The 18,726-nt window shown below is 46.0% G+C and overlaps 1 long non-coding RNA gene across 1 annotated transcript in view; it reads right to left on the bottom strand.

Annotated features, from left to right (window-relative positions):
- Positions 1–1,024: 1,024 nt before the first annotated feature.
- LOC115099513 overlaps positions 1,025–18,726 on the bottom strand; it is a 99,106-nt gene continuing 81,404 nt past the window's right edge. Inside the window, exon 4 of the long non-coding RNA XR_003858813.1 lies at positions 1,025–1,688. This is a non-coding gene — a long non-coding RNA (uncharacterized LOC115099513). The remainder of the gene's footprint in view (positions 1,689–18,726) is intronic.

Raw genomic sequence — 18,726 nt, 5'->3', positions numbered from 1 at the left:
CTCTTTCATGCACACATGCAGGCGCTCTCTCTTTCCTACATATATGCAGGCTCACTCTCATGAACATATTCAGGCACTCTCTTTCATACACACATGCAGGCTCACTGTCATGAACATATTCAGGCTCTCTCTCTTTCATACTCACACGCAGGCTCACTCTCATGCATATATTCAAGCACTCTCTCTTTCATGTACATATGCAGGTTCACTCTCATACACATATTCAAGCTCTCCCTCTCTCATACACACTTGCAGGCTCACTCTCATGCACATATTCAGGCCCTCTCTCTCACACACACATGCAGGCTCACTCTCATGGACATATTCAGGCTCTCTCTCTTTCATACACAGATGCAGCTCACTCTCATGCATATATTCAGGTTCTTTCATGCACACATGCAGGCGCTTTCTCTTTCATACACACATGCAGGTGGTCTCTCTTTCATATATACATGCAGGCTCACTCTCATGGACATATTCAGGCTCTCTCTTTCATACACAGATGCAGCTCACTCTCATGCATATATTCAGGTTCTTTCATACACACATGCAGGCTCACTCTCAAGCACATAATCAGGCTCTCCTCTTTCATACACACATGCAGCCTCTCTCATGCACATATTCAGGCTCCCACACTTTCATACACACATGTAGACGCTCTCTCTTTCATACGCACATACAGGCTCACTCTCTGGTGGAGGGGGGAATGGGAGGAAGCAGCCCTGCAACCGCCAGATGTGTCCTTTTGCCGAGCCTGTAGGCCTTTCTTTGGGCCGCGTTGGGTTGTGCTCCATCGTGGTCCGAAGACCTTCATCGGGCCGCAACGTGTTGGGCTGCGTTGGAGCTCCATTGACACCTCCTTCAGGCTGCTACAGATTGGGCTCCATCATGGTCCTGCCAACACATCCTTTGGGTTGCGTCAGGTATTGTGGCCCCGCAAAAGACCTTGTTCCTTGGCAGTCCCTCAGCAGGAACTAAGATGAAGACCATGTGACCAGTGTGAATGGCCCACCGAGGGATGCCTGAACTCCGGATAGGACAATCCGCCCCTGGAGGCATCCATTCACAGCCCTCCAGGTGGGAGGCCTGTGGTTGGATGCCTCCAACCTCAGCCCTCACTGATATTGAAGAGGACCTAGTGACATCTAGTGGCTAACCCATAGGGGTGCCACAACAATGAGCCCCCTCCATATCAAAATAAAGCCCTACCAAAAGCAACCAGTGTACAGCACTGTATGTGCTGTGGCTGTGAAATCTTATTTAACAAAACCACTTTCTAATAAACCAATTTGTTGACTTTCAGCCTCTTTATTATAAGGTTGGCCATTTTAATTATCGCACACTTGTAAACGTGGGTACTGAGTGTATTATATTTGTTAATGAATTCTGTTTAGGATTTTTATAAGTATTAGTACTGGCAATTTTTAATAGCTGGTATGAAGACTTGTTAGAATCATATTTTGGCATTAGGGAGAATTTACTTTTAAGATCAGGTTTTCTAATTTCACTCCCATTTTTCTGTCTGCCAGAGCAGGAATACATTTTTCAAGAATAATTCACATATTAAGAGGCGGTCAGTCCTACATCTGATGTCTGTAGATTTTCAGCTGGCGCTCAGCAGTATCACCCACTGTTTTGAAAACTGATGTTCGTTTGTTTAATGGGCACTTTCAATTCACTGTTCATTCCTAAAATTAAATGAGATGGCATGCTTATTCAATAAAATGACATGAAGAATCATTCTTCTTTTTATTTAACCATATCAATTCATACATTTATCTGAATTTTTTTTACCTTAAAGAATGTTTTTCTTTAATTCAAATATTGCCCAGTTTTTAAAAGCAATATAACCCATCAACCTGTAATATTACAAATGCCATGAATTATGCTACTTAGACTCCTGTCCCATGCTGTGAACTCTTTGGCTGGAAAATCGTGAAACAAATGAATGATGATTAGGATGATAATTTTCCTGATTATCTGATACATAAGTATTTATGACTCTGGGGCTGAAGATACTTGCTTCACAGAGTTGGCTGTGAGTAGGTATCAAGCAATTGAAATACCTGTTAAATGTTATTGCTTATGTGCATCCCAGCTTTAATGCAGACAGTAAGGTAACGAATGTCACACAGCAACATGGAATATGGCATCAGATAAAGACTGCAAGGTTCATCTGATCTATCCCCTCCCCTTCATTCCTTGTGCAGGAGGAGGACAGACCCTACTAGGTCACTTCCTTGCTTTTTCACTGTGGATGTTCTTCTGTGCCTGTCTCATGCTTCCTGATTCTGATTTTGCCTCCATCACATTGATTGATTGTTCCAATCATCCACCACACTCTCTGTGAAGGAATGCTTTATTCTCGCTCATGTTCCCTTTTTCTAAAACTTCTTTTGTTCTGAGAAATGCTTTCTTCTTGTGCATGATGTATGCCCTTTAGCCATTTGAATGTCTCTATCACCTCCCACTGCACCTTGAATACTGTGTACAATTCTGGTCGCCGCATCTCAAAAAAGATATAATTGTGATGGAGAAGGTACAGAGAAGGGCAACCAAAATGATAAAGGGGATGGAACAGCTCCCCTATGAGGAAAGGCTGAAGAGGTTAGGGCTGTTCAGCTTGGAGAAGAGACGGCTGAGGGGGGATATGATAGAGGTCTTTTTATGTTCAAACAATTTTTATTGGTTTTACAAAAAAAATACAGAGTATAGAGGGTGTGTCCTGAGCCCTCCCGAGGTTAGTCAAACCAACAAACAGATACAACTTTTCTCCCCCCCCATTTGCAGAATCTGCCCCCCCCGCCCGTTCCCCCCCCCCACCCATCCCCCCCTGCAATCCTCTATAGTCCACAACATTGAAGACAGACGGAGTGGCCAGGCAAATAGTCTGGATCATCAGGCAAGTCCGAGGGAAAGATAGCAGTCACCACTCAATCGTTCAGCGCAAGACTACGAGCCCGAGGAGGAAGTCGTTGAAGATAGGAATTCCAGATGCTGGAGAATAGGTGGCGCCGTCGCGGAGAACCCCGAGCCGCCATGCTCTCCATGGTCATCATGGCATGCAGATGATTCCTCCACCCCCAGAAGGATGGGGGCGCCGGGGAACGCCAAAGCAACAAAATGGTTTTCTTCCCCACCAAACCAGCTTTTTGTATTAACAGGCGCGCACCAGGATCTCGAACTCTAATGGGGAAATGCAGCCAAATAAAAACCACATGGGTGAGAAAGGCAGGGCCACATCCAATAAATCTGCCATATAATCCGCTATCTTACGCCAAAATTTGCGAACCGAAGGGCATGTCCAAAAAACATGGGACAGCGTACCCACCGTCCCAGGACAGCGAACACAGGAAGATGAAACAGCTATAGAGGAATTGTACGCCATCTGGGGAGATATGTATGCCCGACTTAAAAATTTAAACTGCATTTCCCTAAAGTACATATTAGCGGAGATCCTGGTGATGCGCCGAAAACAGTTACATAAAATAAGGCTCGTAAGACAAAAGTCCCCATCCCTATTCCACCGCTCCACTAGATAGGAGCAAACATCCAACCTAAGCCGGTGCTGCAAGAATTTATAATAACTAGATAGTGAAGGGACCCTGGTCTGCTCAAAGTGAAAAAAACTGTCTAGTGTAGTGAACAGTGTAAGCTCCTTAGTAGCCGCCGGCAGAGTATTCACATAGTGGCAGACTTGCAAGTATGGAAAAGTATGAGTAGCCCCCAGGTGATACAAGTCTCGGAAATCCGAGAACGACATAAATTCCCCTTCCCGAGTCCACAGATGCCCCAAGTGAGTAATGTCTCTGGACACCCACAACTTAAACATAACGGATTGAGACCCCGCGGGGAAATCGACATTCCCACCCAGGGGTAAGAAGTAAGCACATGTCGAGGGAATTTGTAAAAGCCTGGTAAGACGTAGCCAAGTAAGCCTGAGAGGCCTAACTAGAGCAGTCTGGGACACAATGGCAGGAAGGCGGCCCGAACTCGCCTGCAGCACATAAGCCGGGGCCAGCGGATGCAAAAGAGCTTGGTCCACCGACAGGGACGCATAATGGGAGGTCCCTATCAGCCAATTACGTATGAGCCGCAAATTGCAAGCTAAATTGTAACGAGCGAGATCGGGCACACCCAAACCACCCATCCCCCAAGGATTCTGTAGCCACTGTAGAGGAAGTCTAGATTTCCCGCCCCGCCATAAGAACGTGCGCAATGAACACTCCAAGACGGCCAAATCTTTGCGTTTCAATAGCAGGGGTACATTCTGCAAAAGGTAAAGCCATTTCGGCAGTATGGTCATTTTGAAAAGCGAGACACGCCCCGTAACCGAGAGGGGCAGGGACCCCCAAGCCGTCAAAGTGTTTTGGGTCTGATGAAGCAAGCGAGGTACATTGGCCTGGTATATTCGGTCCGGATTCCCTGGAAGGTAAACCCCCAAATATCGGAGGTCATCTCCCGCCCACTGTAAAGGGAAGGGGCCTGACCAGGTATCCCTCAGAGTGCTAGGGTAGGACAAAACCAGAGATTTGGACCTATTAAGCCGAAACCCAGAAAACCTCCCAAAATCCTGAATCAATCGCAGCAAAGGGGGTAAAGACATGTGAGGTTTAGTGATAAAGACCAAGAGATCGTCAGCAAAGGCAACTTGCTTAAAAATGTCATCACCCATGCGAATGCCTCGAATCTCTCGAGACCCGTTAATGGCAAGTAACAGGGGCTCTAATTGTAAAAGAAATAAGAGAGGGGAAAGAGGACAGCCCTGCCGAGTACCCCTGCCCACCGGGAAGGGAGCCGATTGCGCCCCATTAGCCAGTATACAAGCTTTCGGCTCACTGTAAAGTAGTTGAATAGCCTGTAGAAAAAAACCTCCGAAACCCAGACGCCTCAATACATAAAACAGATAATCCCACTCCACCCTATCGAACGCTTTTTCGGCGTCGAAGCTGATAGCCAGGTATGAGTGGGACATCCATTGACTCATCGTCATGGCGCTTAAAACTTTGCGAATATTATTAAGCGCGTAACGTTGACGGACAAACCCCGCCTGGTGCTCCCCCACCAGAGCAGGAAGATAAACAGCCAGTCTGTCCGCCAAGATTTTGGCCAGCAGCTTGTGATCATAGTTAAGTAAGGAAATCGGACGGTAAGATTCCGGCATTAGGGGGTCCTTACCAGCCTTCGGTATCAGAGTAATATGCGCCAAATTTGCATGATCGGGGAAAGAACCTTGGGCCACCAAGGCGGAGAACATCAAAGACAGCGGTTTGGACACCTGATCTGCCATTAATTTAAAAAACTCCGCTGTGTACCCGTCGGGCCCCGGGGCTTTAAAATTTTTTGATCTTTGGATTGCCAAGCGTATCTCCGCCTCTGAAATGGGAGCATTCAGCATAGTACATTGATCCCGGGTCAGATGAGGGAGGGATACTAGATCACAAAACTGCTGACAAGCCTCCTGGTTCCACCCGTCAGATGTATAAAGGGAAGCATAAAAATCTCGAAAATACGTTAATATAGAGGGTGTGTCTCTGACCACCGCAGCTGGGGATCTACGCAGCGCAGGGATAAATCTACTGACCCCCGAGGACTTAATAAGGTTAGACATCATTCTCCCGGTCTTATTACTGTACTGATAGAGTTTAAACTTATAGTAAAGGTGGCTCTTCTTTGCCCTCTGGTGTAGAAGGGAATTAAGAGCATGCTGTTTGGACAAATAGGATGCTCTTGTCTCCTCGGATTGGGCACGAATCAACTGAGTTCTAGCAAGGCGCACCTGGGCATTAAGTACCATAATGCGACGATTAAGGGTTTTCCTGTGGTGGGACACATAAGATATGATTTCACCGCGCAGCACCGCCTTGGCCGCACTCCAAAATAACACGGGGTTGGACTCATGAAGCAGGTTATTGGCCATATAGTCTGTCCATTTTGCTAAGAGAAACTCTTTAAATTTCTCGTCCTGAGCGAGAAAGTAGGGGTAACGCCAAATTTTGGGAGAGGTGAAAGGAGATAGAAAACTCATATCTACCCACACAGGGGCATGGTCCGATATCACAATACTCTCAATACCCGCCTCGACCACCCTATGAAATGCGTGGGTACTCACAAGAAAGTAATCTATGCGTGAGAAAGAGGAATGCGCCCTGGAGAGATGTGTGAAATCACGCTCAGTGGGATGCAGGTCCCGCCAAACATCCATTAAATGGAGACGAGATTCCAACATCGCCGGGCCCCTGCCAACTCCCGCATCCCACCGGCGCCCCTGAGAAGCATCCAAGTGTGGGTCCTGTATGGTGTTAAAGTCACCCCCAATAATTAAAATATCAGACAAATATGGAATTAAATGGGCATACAAACTGCGATAGAAACCAGGATCATAAGTATTGGGGGCATACAGATTACAGAGCACTACCGTTTGATTATAAAGTTCAGTTACCAAAATCAAGTAGCGCCCCTGGGGATCTTTTATTTCCTTGTTTATGACAATGGGGAATTGCTTACGAAAAAGAATCGCCACGCCCGCTGATTTGGAAGTGGCTGAGGCGTATCTCACCTCCCCCACTCATGTGCGCCTAAGTTTTTCGTGCTCAGCGTCTGTAAGGTGGGTCTCTTGCAAGAAGGCCACCGCCAACGACTGTTTTTTCAAATGAGAGAGGACTTTGGTGCGTTTAATAGGGGAGTGGAGGCCGCACACATTCCACGAGATAAATTTAGTGGAATTACTCATTCCACAAAACAGAGTAAAGGGTATCACAATTGGTCAAAGGAATGAGGGTGGCAGAGGCCCTCCCAGCCGGAGCCACCACCACCAACCATCGGGTTCCCATCGAACCAGCCAAGCCATTGTAGTTGCGCCTAAAGCCCATCCCATCCGCCCGTCCAAACTGATATGGTATCTGGATTGCCCCCCTCCCCCCCTCCCAAAAAACCCAGTCCCCCTCCCCTACCCTCCCCACACCCCTCCCCTGAATTCCCCCCCCCCTCCCATATACCCAATATCCCCCCACCCCCATCTCTCCCTTACCCAGTCCCCTACTAATGTCTCCTGCCAAGGAAGACACGAGGATCCAGTATTGATGAGTCCGGGAACCCACCCTTACGAGAAAGAAATGTGCGGCCACAAACCAGCAGTGCACCACAAAAGAGAACTTGCAAATGCAAAGAACAGGCATGCATAACCAAACACAACTATAAAATGCCATCACACTGGCACCAAAGGTGGTAAAGCGGTATATCGCAAAAACAGTAAAGTAGAAAAAACAAAAAAAAACATTGGTACAAGAAACAGTCTCCACCATCAAAAAGCCAAACCAGAGCGCCGCGTCCTCAGCACAAGGAAGGGCACGGCTACCAACAATGGTAAAAAAGTCCAAAAAGGGAACTATAGAAGAAAACCCCTCCTTGTCCAGATAGGCCACTATGGGCGTCAAAAACGCAACCGAATAACGAGAGAGAAAAAAAAGGTCAATTGGCAAACTACACAATGTCAAGAGAGCGAGATCTGTAAAAAAAACCCAGATCTGCCAACTCGAGGGGAGAGAAAAAAAATAACATGTGAGAAAAAAAACCCAGACGAGTCTGTAGACCAACTATACACTCCCATTGTTTCAATGTGGTCCGTAGCTGAAGTAATCCACAAAAAGCCCAGTAGTCCGTCGCGGCGTTAAAGGCCCATGAGCTCCAGGAATAAGAACATGAAGGGCAACCCCTCGGCCCCTGCGAAATCAGGTAAATCAAGGAGAACGCGGCTCCACGATCGCCAGGTGCAAAGGCTAATTATTTATTCATAGTGTCCATAAATGCCTGGGCCAGCTCCGGGGTCTCAAAGAGATGTGTTTTGTCCGCGTGCCAAATTCTCAGACGTGCAGGAAACATCAATGAAAATTTGATCCCCTTACTGTGTAAGGTCGTGCAGATAGGGGCAAAACCACGCCTGGCAGCAGAGACGGACGCTGAAAAGTCCTGAAAAACCCGAATTTGGGTACCTTGATATTGTAGATCCGGCTTGTTTCGCGTGGCCCGCCAGATTTCGGATTTGTGTGCGGAGTTTAATACTTTGGCGATCACCAGTCGGGGCCGCCCTGAGCTCGTGTTTCGCGCCCCAAGCCTATGTGCCCGTTCAATTACCAGAGAGCCCTTCAAATGTGGCAGAGCCAGGACATCAGGCAGCCAGTCCGATAGCAATTGGCACAGAGATCTCTCCTCAATGTCCTCTTTAAACCCCATAAACCGAAGGTTATCCCGCCTGGCACGATTTTCGAGTTCATCCACCTTTGCTTGAAGGGCCTTGATATCTTTATCCCGGGCGGCCATGAGGGAGGCGCACGCGGCCGCCCCATCTTCCAACCCTGAGATCCGCGACTCTGCCTGCTCTAACCGGGGTGGGAGGGCCGCCAAATGTTCTCTTACCTCCCCCAATTGCGATGTGATTTGGGACCACCGCTCATCCAGTGCTTCACGGATCGCCTCCTTTATATCCGCGATCATTAATGCCGGGGGGGAGGGGGTGAGCTCACTATCACTGACGGCCGCCATTTTGGAGTCAGATGGTTTCAGTCGTTCTTTATCCTTTTTCCCACTCTTGACGGACATCACCACCCCCGATCTATGCAGCGACCGGGTGCCCAACATGCACTCTGTCCCGAGGTGAAGTCAAAATCCAATTTGCAGGAAGGAACGCGGTAGGATGTGCCTCGATAGGCAGAGTGGGTCCCGGAGCCAGGAGAAACACGTCTCACCGGCTCAGCTCATCACGTGATCCCCCCATGATAGAGGTCTTTAAGATCATGAGAGGTCTTGAATGAGTAGATGTGACTCAGTTATTTACACTTTCGAATAATAGAAGGACTAGGGGGCATTCCATGAAGTTAGCAAGTAGCACATTTAAGACTAATCGGAGAAAATTCTTTTTCACTCAACGCACAATAAAGCTCTAGAATTTGTTGCCAGAGGATGTGGTTAGTGCAGTTAGTGTAGCTGGGTTCAAAAAAGGCTTGGATAAGTTCTTGGAGGAGAAGTCCATTAACGGCTATTAATCAAGTTTACTTAGGGCATAGCCACTGCTATTAATTGCATCAGTAGCAAGGGATCTTCTTAGTGTTTGGGTAATTGCCAGGTTCTTGTGGTCTGGTTTGGCCTCTTTTGGAAACAGGATGCTGGGCTTGATTGACCCTTGGTTTGACCCAGCATGGCAATTTCTTATGTTCTTATACTATACATATTTATATCCTTAAAAAGTCTTACATCATAGATCCCTTTGTGCAAACTCTGAATTATGTTGGGGGCCCTCTCCTAGTGGACCACCTCCTCGCTCTCTATATCTCTCCAGGGATGCGGTCCCAAGAGCAGGCCACAGTCCTCCAGATGAGGTGGGTCTCATGAATGATTTGTGCAGAGGGATTTCACCACCTACGTTTAGGGTGCTGATACTTCTCCTGCCTTTCTCTCCTGCACAACTGTAAGGTCATCAGATCTGGTCAGTCCCAGATCCCTCTCGGGTTTGGTACTGCCTTCTCCCCTCCCCGGGTTCCCACACCCTAAATCTATGATGCCAACTCTTTCGTGCTAAATCTTAGCTGCCAAACATTGGACCATTCCTCGAGATTTTTTGTGTATTATGTGTTTTGTTTTGTTTAACGTTGGCTTTCATTTTACTTCGGTTCTCTCAGGCGCGCATCTGTAGGCACGCTTAAAGCTCTTTCAAAACCGTGCAGTCAGCTGGAGCTGGAAAGGTTCCTTCACTCATTTATTCAGCCACAGGGACTCCGGTCAAGAGGATGCAACCAGGTGCAGGCTAAAGCATGCATGAACTTCTGGCCCTCCTTGTCAATATCTGTGAATAAATGTTAATTGAACAGCTTTGGAGATGTTAATTGTCCCTTTTTTGTCCCCGTGTTCTGCTTTTTTTTTTTTTCTCTCTGAACAGGCTGAGAAAGGAGAAGGTTATTTGTGACTAAGGGGGTCTGAAGTGTAGCAGGCATTAGATCTCTGAATGCAGATTGCTTTTCTACAGAGAGCAATCACAAAGCACCCGTGAAGAGGGGCTGCCTGGTCAATCGGTTCATTAGAGCAGCTGAGGCCGTCCCTTTCCACTGAGCCACTGCCTGCTGGGAGCAAGGCGGATTTGCTGCCTGAGCCCTCTTTTAAAACCCTCCGTCCGTTCTGTGCTTCCATGTTTTCCGCCGAGGCCCTTCAGTTTCAGCTGGTTAAGTTGCTTTTCGTCGCGCCAACCATCATGCCAAGTGCCCCATCCAGCTCCAGGGTTCTCTTAATTTCCTTCTCAGCAGTGCCTCCCACAAGACAAACTTCTCCGCAGGGGATTCAGGTTTTTTTTGTTCTTTTTAGTTTGTATTCAGGTGTTGAAATAAGGTTCGACAAACAAACTGTAGGTGAGACCTTTTTGTTGGATCAACTCAATACATGGGTGACTATTGGCTAGACATGGAAGAGTACATAGAAACATAGAAATGATGGCAGAAAAGGACCAAATGATCCACCCAGTCAACCCAGCAAGCTTATGCCAGTATCTGCCGCACTGTGCAGGTTACCCCCATGCTTATCAGTTTAGCAGACTGCAAAAGTCAGGGCCCTCAGATGCTATTTGAATCCAATTACCCTTAACCATCAAAGTATCAGGCTTAATGATTAAGCTAGTTACCCCATGTTTATTTGTTCCCCAAACCGTAAATGTCGGGGACCTCATTGGTTGCTTTCTGAATCCAATTTGTTAAGGGTAGGAACTGTAACACCAGCAAGTTACCAGTTACCCCCACGCACTCTTATTTTTATTTCCACCCTCTAGCCCCTAGGGATCCACAGCGTTTAGCCCAAACCCCTTTGTATTCTTTGACTGTTTTCGTCTTCACCACCTCTTCCGGAAGGGCATTCTAGGCATTCACCACCCTCTCCATGAAGAAATAGTTCCTGACATTGGTTCTCAGTCGTCCTCCCTGGAGTTTCATTTTATGACCCCTAGTTCTATTGATTTATTTCCAACGGAATAGGTTTGACAATTGTGCATCATTAAAACCTTTCAGGTATCTGAAAGTCTGTATCATATCTCCCCTGCACCTCATACGTCTTCCAATGCTGACCCCTCACCATTTTGATCACTCTACTTTGGACCACCTCTATCCTGTCTTTATCCTATTTGAGATACGGGCACCAATACTGAACGCAGTACTAAGGGTGAGGCCTCACTAAGGACTTGTACAAGGGCATTATGACCTCTTTTTTCTTACTGGTTATTCCTTACTGGTTACAGACCTTCAGATACCTGAAAGATTTTAATGATGCACAAACTTCAAACCTTTTCTGTTGGAAAGGAAACAGTAGAACTAGCGGGTCACAATATGAAACTCCAAGGGGGACAACTCTGAACCAACAACAGGAAATATTTCTTCTCGGAGAGGGTGGTGGATGCCTGGAATTCCTTCCAGGTGAAGACAAAAACAGTGACCAAATTCAAACGGGCATGGGATAAACACTGTGCCCTAAAGGCTAGAGGTTGGAAATAAAGAAAAGAGTGCATGGAGGTAACCTGCGTGGAGTGGCAACTACTACACCTAACAGAAGGCATTGGGATTACTACCTTAACTAATTAGCTTTCATGATTTTGATGTAACTGCAACACTGCTCTCTGCTTCGACGGCAGGGATTTAAAAAGGGGAATTGGATTCATATGACAGCCAACACTGGACCCTGACTTTGGTCTGGGGTATATGCAGACATTTAAGGAAAAAGCACAAGACTGCTTCTGTAGCCAAGTCCAAGAGCAAAGCACACTCAAGCAGCATTGTCTGAATTATCAAGAAGGCTGCTCACCCTGCAAAAAAGTTGCTAGCAGTAATTTGGTTATGGGTTTGACAGATTTTGAATGATAATATTACTACTCTTACATGAAGCCTGGGGGTAACCTGCATGGAACGGCAGTCACTACCAATATTTAAAAAGGGCTCCGGGGTGATCCAGGAAACTATAGACCAGTGAGCCTAACTTCAGTGCCAGGAAAAATCGTGGAATATAAAGAATAAAATCACAAACCATTTAAATAGACATGGTTTAATGAGACACAGGCAGTACGGATTTACCCAAGGGAAATCTTGGCACACAAATCTGCTTCATTTTTTTGAAGGGGTTAATAAACGTGGATAAAGGGTAATCAGTAGATGTGTTGTATTTGGTTTTTCAGAAGGCTTCTAAGAAAACTAAAAAGTGATGGAATAGGAGGCAATGTCCTTTTGTGGATTGCAAACTGGTTAAAAGTCAGGAAACAGAGAGTAGCTGGGTTTTCAAAGGGGCTTTTTGAGTATTTATTTATTTATTTATTACATAATTTATAGACTGCCTGTCTAAATTTCTAGGTTGTTTACAGATTTACATTCACAATTAAATCAAACAAAATATTAAACAAATACAATAAATAGAAGAGTAAAAAACAATACAAGAGTAAAAAAAAAAAAAAGACCAATTAAAACAAAATCATAAAATCATCAATAATATGCTGCAAATTTCTGCAAGGACCATTTTGGAATCACATAGCTTTAGGCTGCAGATCATTCTATCAAGGAAGCTCTATACTCTTTTCTTCTAGCAGATTAAAAGCCTTTGTAAACAAATGTGACTTAAGTGATTTCCTCCATTTTAAAACGGAAGTCTCTTCTTTTAATCCTAAAGGCAAAGTGTTCCACTCTGAAGTCCCTGCACATAAAAGAAAGCGTTCACGGGATTCACCTAGCCTAATGTGTTTAAATGAAGGAACACTCAGCAGGCACTGAACAGCTGATCTTAATGGTCTAGAGGGTTGATAAAGCTTTAATTCCGCACTGAAATTTGTGGACACCAAGCCATGGAACCCCTTACAGACTGTTGCGTCCGTCGCTGCTCCACGCCCTCACTCCACCCTCTCTACCTTTGTGGCAACTCCCTCTGGGTCTGATGGACGTTTGCTATCGCGGCGTCTCCATGCTGTCTCCTTCCGGCGTCCCCGGACCGGCACGACGCTGCGGATCCGCCATGTTCCTGATGACATAGGGTGCACGCGAGCACTCCCATTGATGTACCTGCAAGGGCGCGAACTTCAGGGGCGTCCCCCGAGATGATGTCATCCGCTTCCAATATAAAAGGTCTCAGTATTCGCTAACGATTTGAGTTAGCAAGGGGTATTGATTGCGGGGAGTCATCTGGACCCGCTTCTCTCTACGCTACTCTGCCTCCTCAGACTTACCAGAGGTACCCGTTCCTCGGGGGCCTCGCTCTCTTTTCTCTATTTCAGATTGCAGATAAGAACCGGTACTCGCTCCTCGAGGGTCCGTGTTCCTGGACACTCTGAAGATTCTCTACTGCCTGGAAGCTATCACTGCTACAAACAATTGTGAGTTACCATCGCTCTCTCAGAGCTTTCCCTGGAACCAGGTACTCGCTCCTCGAGGGCCCATGTTCCTGAATACTCTGAAGATTCTCTACTGCCTGGAAGCTATCGCAGATACAGACATTGCGAGTTACCATCGCTCTCTCAGAGCTTTCCCTGGAACCAGGTACTTGCTCCTCGAGGGCCTAACCCTTTCCAGCTACTGAGCTTTCTCAAGACAGTATGTGAGTTATCATCTAAGTACTGGCTATGTATACAGCATGCCCTGTCTACTCACTATCTCTAGTTTCTCTACAGCTCAACAACCCTGGGATCGTAGTTCCAGTATCTGAGGGACTTCAGCCCTGCCGGGCATATCTGCTCACTACTGCCACCTCTGGTGGTTCTACTAACCTGTCTAATAAAAGAATTATCTGTGTCTGTCTCCATACCCAAGCCTAGACGGTGGTCCCTCTCAGGATATCCTCCTGGGGGCGCAGTCATCTGCCATCGGCCCAAGGATCCACCATTCTACATTCTACTACAGCTGAGTGCCCTCTCTAAGCACTCCACCAGCAACAGATTGTTATCTACTCTCTCTACAGGAGCTGAGCATATCAGATGGCTACTTCCTAGCAGATCCATTAGAGATTGCTTACTCCGCTCACGGAGCATAACAGTTTGCTAAGTCCTCCTTCATAGGAGACGTATTCAACAGATTGCTACTCCCATCTGCTTGCTCCATCCATCAGCATAGCAGATCACTACAGATTGCTAACTCCTCCCCTCTGGAGGAGTGATTCATAACAGATTGCTAACTCCTCCCCTCTGGAGGAGCGATTCATAACAGATTGCTAACTCCTCCCCTCTGGAGGAGCGATTCATAACAGACCCATAGCACAGACAAGTAATAAGATTTAGAATTGTATCCTCTACTCTATGGGCAACCAATGAAGCTTCATAAGAATGGGCAAGATGTGTTGGTGAACGGGGTTCTGGTCACTACTCTAGCAGCTGCATTTTGTGCATGTTATAGTGCTCATAAGGTAGTATGGGGTAACCCTAAATAGAGGGTGTTACAGTAATCTAATGAGAATTACTTACCCAATATGTGGATCAGCTTATGTTATATATCATTTTGCACACTAGGGATAAGCAGCACCAAAAGTTTTGGTTTGGTTCATTTTGGGGCTTTATTAAATTTAAATTCCATTTGTTATTTTTTTGGTTTGGTTTGTTTCCCAAACAAAAAAAAACATTAAACAAAAACATCTTGCAAAACAAAAACAAATCCCTAACTGATAAAAAAAAAAAAAAAGTAATGGGCCTCCAGCAGCCCTGGCTGGCCTTCTGAGGCCAAAACATTGCCTCAAGTCGGGCCTGATGCCGAGGCTGAGCCCCAGTATTGAGCTCTAGCCCTAGGGCTTTTCCCTGAAAAGTCACCAGGCCTCAGCCTAGGCTACAAGATTGGGCCATGAAAGGCCCTTTCTTTAAATAAAAAATGCAACAAATACAAAAATTCCCCAAAATTTTCAGGTATTTTTATCAGAAGCTATTTTTGATTTGTTCCATTTAGAATAAACCAAAAATGGTCTCATTCACTGCATATTTTTCATTCATTAAAAATGAATGATGGAGGTCACATGATGCTATGAGAGAGAGAGATGTGCTGCCTGATCTCTCCGAGGGCCCTCTCCTCTAATTCGTCCTTTTGCAGCGATCTCAGTATTGTGGCCTAGGATATTGTACCCTGAAAATTTTCTCCATACTCTGGTAATTTGGTTTACACTATCATCTGCCGTTCCACCGCAGAAATGGCGACAAAGACGTCCAGAAAAGAAAAAGATAAACTGAAAGGAAGTGATCCCAAGATGACTGATACACCCGAATCCGGCCTGGCCTCTGACGACCCGGATCCGTTGACAAATGAGGTAGCTGCTATGGTGCTCATGGCTTTAGAAGGGAAATTTGACCAGGTCGTCACACAACGTTTGGGTGTAAATACACAGCTGACCATGATTCAACAACAAATGCAAATCGGCAGAGCAACGTATTTCAGATGTTGAAGACAAGGCAAACATTTGGCAGACAGAATTGGCCCAGGTTCCTACAGAGTATGATTGCTCCACTTAAAAACAGACGATTGAGGAGATCGTGTGATGTGGTGAGCCAGGAGGACGCTTTTCTCACTGGCTCCAGGGCCCACTCCCACTATCGCGGTCCATCCACGCAGTAAACGGCTCGACACAGGGGTGTGGACCACCTTCCCACAGAGAGCTTATGTCCATCACAAATTATATGCAAAAGGTTTCTCCATCGATGGCATCAAAGAGTGGTAAAAGGGAGAGAGAGAAACCGAAGACCAGCGATCCCAAAATGGCGACCGCCAGAGATGGTGAGCACTCCCCCTCCCCCCCCAGCACTTTCAATTGGGGAAATAAAGGAGGCGATTCGAGAAGCATTAGATGAAAAGCTACAATATATCACCTTCCAACTGGGAGAAGTGAAAGAAACTTTAACAGACATGCTGCCTCGCATAGACCACATCGAAAATAGGATCTCTCTTTTAGAAGATGAGGCAACCCAAAACGAGGGCAAAATGGCCGACCGGGACACAAAAATAAAAGATCTTCAAATTAAGGTAGACGAACTTGAAAATAGAGCGAGAAGGGACAACTTACGGTTTTTGGGCTTTCCCGAGGGAGTGGAAGAAAAAACACTTTGTACAGTATTGGAAAGCTGGCTGCCGGAGTCCCTAATAATCCCACACCTGCAGGGAAAACTGGGAGCCAGGAAACCAGACCAAAATCGCCCGAGGTTGATCATTGCTAAGATCCTGAACTCAGCCCACAAAGCTGAAATTTGGAAGGCCTCGCGAGCCAAAACTGACTTGTTTTTATCAGGGCCATGGCTATTTGTATTTTCCAGGATTTCTCGGCAACGGTTTCAGAGGTCCGGAGGTGGTTTTTCCCCCAATCTGCTCCACACTGCATCAGCGAGGGATTCGGTTTTCGCTACTTTTTCCAGCAAAATTACGAATTTGGCTCGCTGATAAGAATAATTTTTTTCACACCCCTACAGTGGCACAAAGCTTTCTAAATACCGTGGACAGAGGGAAATGAACCTCGCCGCCAGGATTTTTTGCAAAACTTTTTTTATACAAATACATTTCGGAGAGAACTGGAGGCTACTGCACCAGAGCCCAGCTGGAAACCGGCTGCAGTCGCGGGGGATGTGCATGCCTGACGGGTCACAATGTAAGAAGCCCCCTCATGTTTTCACTGCATGGAGACTTGTTGTTTCATTCTTTTTTTTTATTTTTTATTTATTATTACACGGTAGTGGAGACACAGCTTTATTATGTGAGCTCTAGGATCTGGACGCGACATTTTAGAAGACCAATTTTATTGGAAGAATCCCTTTTAATTTTTCCTGACATTCAGAGAGCACCCGCGGAAAGAAGAAAAGAAAAAAAAAAAGAAATACAGGACAATCTGCATCCATATAAATTCTCACATTGGAAGATTTGGGCATAGCGGCCATCTTAATTTGACAGGCCTACGCGGTAGCCCTAGACTGAGCAACTACCAAGTGGGGACTTCCCAGAAGGAGACCTTAGCAAGCAGAAGGTCAAACTAGGTGGACCTTATTTGTTCGAACTTTTAGGGGAGTGAGGACCCTGGACACATCATCCGGATCCCCATACCTCCTTGTTATATGGGGTTTTTGAATGGAATTGGGTGGATGAGGTGGGAGGGGGGAGGGAGGGGGGGGGTGGGGGTAGGGTAGAGGGAGGGGGGAGGGGTTTGGTTCAAAGACTCTTTTACATCTCAAATTGGTGCAACTGTTTGGTACTGTTCTGGTATTTTCACTCCTTGTCCCAGTTTTCTCTGTATATAATCTCTTCCACTGGTACTACCAAGGTCCTGTTATGAGTGAATTTCCCATTGCGTTTTGTACTTCCGTATGTACAATCTGGCAGGGGTATTACCGCCGGAGTGGGGTGGGGCGGGGGAGGGCTGAGCTGGGGGCCTTCCCTTGTCACAGTTTTTCTTGTAGCAGCTCGGTGACCTCCCTTTATATCACAACTAAATGCTTAACCTAATCTCTTGGAATGTCAACGGCCTGGGAACCCCAGTGAAAAGGAAGAAGGTATTGTCTCATCTTAAAAGATTACACGCTGATGTGGCTTGTATTCAAGAGACACATCTCACTGCCCCTGAGAATAAAAAACTTCACCGGGAATGGGTGGGTAACTGTTTCTCTGCGGAGGCTTTACACCAAAAAGGTGGGGAAGCAATTTTAATTAATAAGTCTACAAAGTTTTGGGTCTCCCGGGCTATCCCAGACCTGGAGGGGCGTTACCTTATTTTAATAGGTGCCTGGAATAACAAACCAATCACTCTATGCAATGTATACGCTCCAAATGCATATAACCACAAGTTTTTTGTGAACATATGTAACCTCCTGCACCTTCATGCTAGGGGAATGCTGTATGTTGTGGGGGACCTGAACTGTGTGCATGATCCTTCTATGGATAAAAGCCCTCCCCAACTGAGACCTTTGAGTCAGAGAACAATTAGGGTAGGTTATCTTTGTAAACATTTGGATCTTTTAGATGTATGGAGAACTCTCCATCCCAATGAACGAGATTACACACATATCTCAAAAGCGCATAACACAGTATCACGCATAGATTACATATTGACCTCTCCACAAAACTTCTTTGAAGTGACTACTGCCACTATTGAAACCTTGGCTATATCAGACCATACCTCGATTTCCATGCATATACGAGCTTAGCTACCTTCACAACAGACCCAACTGTGGCGATTTCCCTCTTTCCTCAAGGATGATGTTCAATTTCAGATTTATATAAAAGACAGATGGAGGGATTACGCAACAAATAACAAACAACATGAGGAAACCCCTCATCTTTATTGGGAAGCGGTGAAAGCAGTTCTTTGTGGGGAAATTATTTCTTATGTTCACACTCATAAAAAACAGCTAAATCAGTCTATCCTCCATCTAGAAACCTTACTTCAGAGAGCTAAAAAGAAGTTAGTGCAACAGAACACAGATAACAAGAGAGCAGAGTTTTGTAGTGTGCTAGGCCGTTTGAATACCCTCCTAGATACCAGAGCACAATTCTATATCAGGAAAGGCCAACAATCTTTTTTTTAATTTGGTAACAAATCCGGCCGATTGCTGGCAAATTTAACAAAGCCCCGACGGCAAAAATCATTTGTTCCCAACTTTAAAACTCCCCTGGGAAAGATTACATCAAATGTCACTGAAATCAGCAAAGTTTTAAGGCATTTCTATAGCACACTATACACAGCGGACGTCTTAGGTGGAGAGCGGGAGGAGGA

Source organism: Rhinatrema bivittatum, chromosome 9 (assembly GCF_901001135.1).
Source record: "Rhinatrema bivittatum chromosome 9, aRhiBiv1.1, whole genome shotgun sequence".
In the NCBI taxonomy this organism is placed as follows: domain Eukaryota; kingdom Metazoa; phylum Chordata; class Amphibia; order Gymnophiona; family Rhinatrematidae; genus Rhinatrema; species Rhinatrema bivittatum.
This window is presented reverse-complemented; position numbering and strand designations above follow the sequence as displayed.